The sequence below is a fragment of the Monodelphis domestica genome, chromosome 1 (assembly GCF_027887165.1).
Source record: "Monodelphis domestica isolate mMonDom1 chromosome 1, mMonDom1.pri, whole genome shotgun sequence".
Classification (NCBI taxonomy): Eukaryota; Metazoa; Chordata; class Mammalia; order Didelphimorphia; family Didelphidae; genus Monodelphis; species Monodelphis domestica.
Window position 1 is genome coordinate 429,513,049 of NC_077227.1, and position 5,530 is coordinate 429,518,578.

Genomic DNA, 5,530 nt, shown 5'->3' on the forward strand with positions numbered 1-5,530 from the left:
ACAACTGTCTGCCCTTTGATCCAGCCAGAGTACTGCTGGGTTTATACCCCAAAGAAATAAAGGAAAAATACATGTACAAGAATATTCATAGCTGCTCTCTTTTGGCCACAAAAATTGGAAAATGAGGGGATGCCCTTCAATTGGGAATGGCTGAACAAATTATGGTATATGTTAGTGATGGAATACTATTGTGCTCAAAGGAATAATAAACTGGAGGAATTCCATGGGAACTGGAACAACCTCCAGGAAGTGATGCTGAGTGAAAGGAGCAGAACCAGGAGAACATTGTACACAGAGACTGATACACAGTGGTACAATTGAATGTAATGGACTTCTCCATTAGTGGCAATGTAGTGTTCCGGAACAACCTGGAGGAATCTATGAGAAAGAACACTATCCACATTCAGAAGAAAAAACAATGGGAGTAGAAATACAGACAAAAAACAACTGCTTGGTTACATGGGTAGAAGGAATATGATTGGGGATGTAGACTCTAAATGAACATCCTAATGCAAACACCAACAACATGGAAATGGTTTCTGATCAAGGACACATGTAATACCCAGTGGAACTGTGTGTTGGCTATGGGAGGGGAGGGGGGAAAGGAGGGAGGAATAGAATATGATTTTTGTAACCAAGGAATAATGTTTGAAATTGACCAAATTAATATAAATGAATAAATAAAATGGAAAGATGAGCATTAAAAAAAAAGAAAAGAATGGTTGTATCAGTTCACAGTATATTCCTAATTCCCCACATCCCCTCCAATATTTATCAGTTTCCTTTTTGGTTATATTAGCCAATCTTATAGATGTGAGGTGATATCTTGGTGCTGTGTTAATTTGCATTTCTCTACTCAATAATGACTTAGGGCATTTAAAAATATAACTATAGATAGTTTAATTCCTTCATCTGAAAACTGCCTATTAATATCATTTGCAGGTCAGTTGTTTTTCTGATGAGTTATTACACATTTTCTTTTATTTTTTCATTCTTTTGACTTCATTTTAGTGTTTCTTTTTCTTTTTTAAATTTTAAACCCTTACCTTCTTTCTTAGAATCAATACTGATTATTGGTTCTAAGGCAGAAGAGTAGTAAGGGCTCTGCAGTGGAGGTTAATTGACTTGGCCAGGGTCACACAGCTAGGGAGTGTATGAGGTCAGATTTGAACTCAGGACCTCCCATCTCTGGGTCTGACTCTCAATTCACTGAGCCACCCAGCTGCCCCCTGTTTTATTGTTTCTTGATGTCTCATGGATTCATTAGTTTCCACCTGTTGAGACTGATAAAATCTAAATTTAAGTGGTCACCAAGGGAATTCCCAAATAATAAAATACCCAAATCATCTGCCAAATTTTATGGTGATTTTAATTGATGGTGGAGAAGATTAAGAGGAAGGAAGAAGAAGAAGTAGGTATTTTCTCTCCCTCTCTCCCTGCCTGATTAGTATCGGGCAGGGAGATCAGGAGATAAGGGAGTAAGGGTTTGGAGTATGAAGGAGGAAGGGATCAGCTTGACCTCCAAAGGGGTTCAGCTAAGATGCCCGAACCTGAAATCAGCTCCAGGGCAAAACACCACCCAACACTCCAAGATGTCGGAATGCTTAGCACGCTGCCAGCCAGAGTTGTCTCTCTAGGGAAAGAGAGAGAGGCAGTCCATGACATGCCTTATATGGATGTTTTTACATCACTTTTCTGTGTCTCATCTGTACCAATGAGGACTTAGCTTGACTTAGGACAGCCCAGAGGTCTGTCCTTTTTTTTTTTTTGCACATGTCTGTTGAAGGCCATCTCCTTAGATAATTAAATCTTGAGTTTGATGCAGACCTTTCAAAATCTTTTTAAACTGATTCAGGTGGAGAATGTGGGTTTCCAAGATCTGATTCTGTTATTCCAAGTATCTCCATTGTTATTGATCAGGAAATAGCTAAATCAGATCTGCTAAAGTATGGTCTGATTAGGGTGGAATAGTTTTAAAATTCACACTGTCCATTTCTAATTTTTAAGTTATTTTATTCAATGACAAAATTTTTTATATTGTTTTCTTCAGTGACATTTTTGTTTCTTCTTCATCATTAGGCCAATTAAAAAAAACAAAACCTTACCTTCCATTTTAGAAACAATAGGCAGAAGAGTGGTAAGGACCAGGCAATGGAAGTTAAATGATTTGCCCAGGGTCATACAGCTAGGAAGTGTGTGATGCCAGATTTGAACCCACGATCTCCTATCTCTGGGCCTGGCTATCATTACACTGAACCACCTAGCTGTCCCCTCTCACCCCAATTAGGCCAATTTTAAAGGAGTTATTTTCATTGTTATTTTTGTGTGTGTCTCTTTTACCAAGTTGCTAATTCTCTTTTCATAATTTTCTTGCTCTCCTTTCTTTCCCCATTTTTTCCTCTACCACCATTATCTTTTTATTTAACTCTTCCAGGCATTCTTGTTGGATTTGTGTACAATTAACATTTTTCTTTGAGACTATTTTTGTAGCTGTTTTTACATTATTGTCTTCTTCTAAGTTTATGTCTTGAGCTTCCCTATCATTTCAGTAACCTTTTTTAGTCAAATTCTTTTTTTTGTTATTGGCTCATTTTCCCAGTCTATTTCTTGAACTTTATGTTAAGTTGGGTTTTTCTCACCTGGAGAGTAAGGAAAGGTACTTTCTCAAGTTTAAGGCATTTTTGTGCTATTGCTTTCAGAGCTAGTTTTGGAGGTCTGCATGTTTTTTTTTTTTAGTGCTTCAAAGGTGATGTGATCCTGGGAGAAATAGGGGTCACTGCTCTCCTGGTTTGCATTCTGGTCTTTACCTAGGAAGGGTTTCTAGTCCCCTGTATCCATAAGTGCTAGTGTTCTTTTTGCCTTAAAACTATAACCAGGGCCCTCTTTTCCCTTGTGACTAATCCCTAGGATTCCTCTCCACCCTGGAACTGGGACAACTGGGACCCAGAACTGCATGTGTGCAACAGGGTTGCCAATTAGTGCCAGCTATACCCAGTACCAGCATAAGGTTTCATGTGATCTCTTTCTGACCTATTGTTTGACCCCCTTGTCCCTGGGCTGAGAGCTCCCAAAGCTGCTGTTGCAGTTGCTATTGCTGCCACTTGGTGTGTAGGATCCAAACAGGCTTCCACTCTGGTGTCATAAACTCCTCCTGTTGACCTCCTAAGTTTTTTTAGGCCAGAAAAATGTCTCACTTTAACCTTTTGCTGACTCTGCTGCTCCAAAATGTGATTTGAGGCATTATTTTAAAGTTGTTTGGAGGGGAATGTTGAGAAAGTTCAGCTGGTTTACCTTTACTCTGCCATCTTGGCTCTACCCCTTCATAAAGAGACTGTTTTTAGGGAAAGATTTTATACCTCCTCTGCTAAGCTTTATTCTCCTTCTAAGTCCTTCTTTTAAAGCTTCCATTTACTTTCCAATTCTATTCTCTACATTTTAATTTTTTCATATTATTTATAATACTTTTGTTTCATTTCTTCTAGGAATTCTAATTGACTTTGTGGCCAAGCCATATTTTTCATTATGCTTGTAGGGTGTTCTGCAACTATTCTGCTTGTCTGGGTTTGTGTCTTGGAAATCCCTGGCATCATATGTGTTTATTTGTGTAGGGTCTTTTTTTGTTGTTGTTAATGCATATTTCTAGTGTTACATCCTTAATTTGACCTTTGTGTGAGAGGCAGGCTTTGTTAACTTATGGAAGGAATATCATGGCCTTGTATGGTATTATCTGGGTCTGTGTTAACTGGTCTGCATTATCAGGGACCCTGTTTTTGTGTTCTCTGGGAATGGAGTGCTGTTTTCTTCAAGGGTTATAGGAGCACTTCAAGTCAGAGAGCTGAAAACTACCAATAGGCCCTAATTTTTCTATTCTAGAGAATGATCTGGTTGTTGCCCTCATGGATATTCCAGGCTCTGAATCTTAGTTTGGGTCTAGGCAACACAACTGCAAGTATGTCCCTGGGTAGAGCTCTAGTAGAAAGTTGCTATTGCCAGCCACTGTCAATTAGGTGGAAGGCTTTGCATATTCAGAGTGACAGAGTTGGAGGCCTACCAAAAATATGGAATGTTTCATAAATTTGCATGTCGTCTTTGTGCCAGGGCCATACTAATTTTGCCTGTAGCTTTCCAATTTTAGTATATGTGCTGCCAAAGCAAGTATCGTCACACTTTTATTAAAGATATCAGCTTTTTACATACAGGCCATTTCCATAAAGACTAAAGATAAGAAAGAATGCATGGAGTCAGGAATTATTGATGCCCTTTGGGCTACCGTTTTTGGAATTAGGTTGTCTGTGATTTCTTTTTCTTTTGGAAAGAAATTCTACTCTTTCAGAATCTTCATCTTCTTTTTGAGATATCTTAAAAGAGATTTCATATGTTCTTACCATTTAGTTGTCTTTTTATATTTTTCATATTTTTTTTAATAACTCTTGTTGAATCATTGTATTTTTTAGTTCCTTCTCAGAATCACAGGGTTTGAGGTTTGGATGGGACCTGAAAGGATAGCTAGCACAACTCCTATACTAAAGGTATCCCCACTATACATTCTGGACAAGTGGTTTCCAGCTTTTGCTTGCAGACCTCAAAGGAGAGGGAATGGATCTTTCTAGGCAACTCATTCTTCTTTTGAACTGTTCAAAAATTATTAGAGAGGTAATATTTCATGGTGGATAGGGAACCAGCCTAGAAACCAGGAATAAAAGAGTTCAAGTTCTGCCACTGACTCATATTGGTCATATAAACCTGGCAAATTATTTCTGTCTAAGTAATTTTCTAAGAAAGAGTTTCTTAAACTGGGTTTCATGCATGTAAAATATTTTGATAACTGAATTTCAATATAATTGAAAATCTCATATATTTTAACATTATTCTGAGAAGGGATTAATTGGCTTCAGAGACTTCCAAAATAGTCAGTTAGTAGTTATCCTATCAGACAGTGAATAAATTTACTGAGTGCTTGGGTACCAGGTACTGTTAAGCACTGGAGAGGCAAAGGAAGGCAAATGACTATCCCTACTCTCAATGAACTCATAGTGTCAAGGGAGAGACAACATATAAACAACAGATTAAGTTGGAAATGATCAACAGAAGGAAGGCACTAGAATTAAAGAGGGATTGGGAAAGGCTTCATGTAGATCAGCAGTTTTCAACCTGTGGGTCGTGACTCTGGTGGGGGTCTAACGACCAAAACATAGGGGTTGCCTAAAGCCATTGGAAAATACATATTTCCAATGGCTTTAGCCGCTGAGAAATTGGGCTACTTTACAGCAAGATCTTGGAAAGAACGGGGACCCTGCTGCCCGCACATTGTACTAATATTAGTTACTTATCAGCAGCCCTCCCCCTATGAGGGGCAATGGATTTACCCTGTTGCCTGGAGACTGGACTCAAACAGAGACCCAGAGAGAGCACCAGGGCACTGGTTCTGGAGGGGTTAAAAACGAGTCCTGGAGCGGATAACTCCTTGAGCAGATAATGGAGCCGAGTAACCCCAGCAAAGTGAAGCCTCAGCTCGAACCGGAGGGAGATG

The 5,530-nt window shown here is 38.9% G+C and overlaps 1 non-coding gene across 1 annotated transcript; it reads right to left on the reverse strand.

Moving 5' to 3' along the window:
* Positions 1–4,052: 4,052 nt before the first annotated feature.
* LOC130456628 (U6 spliceosomal RNA) lies at positions 4,053–4,155 on the reverse strand. The gene has a single exon (XR_008915697.1). It is a non-coding gene; the product is annotated as a U6 spliceosomal RNA (small nuclear RNA).
* Between the last annotated feature and the right edge of the window lie 1,375 nt (positions 4,156–5,530).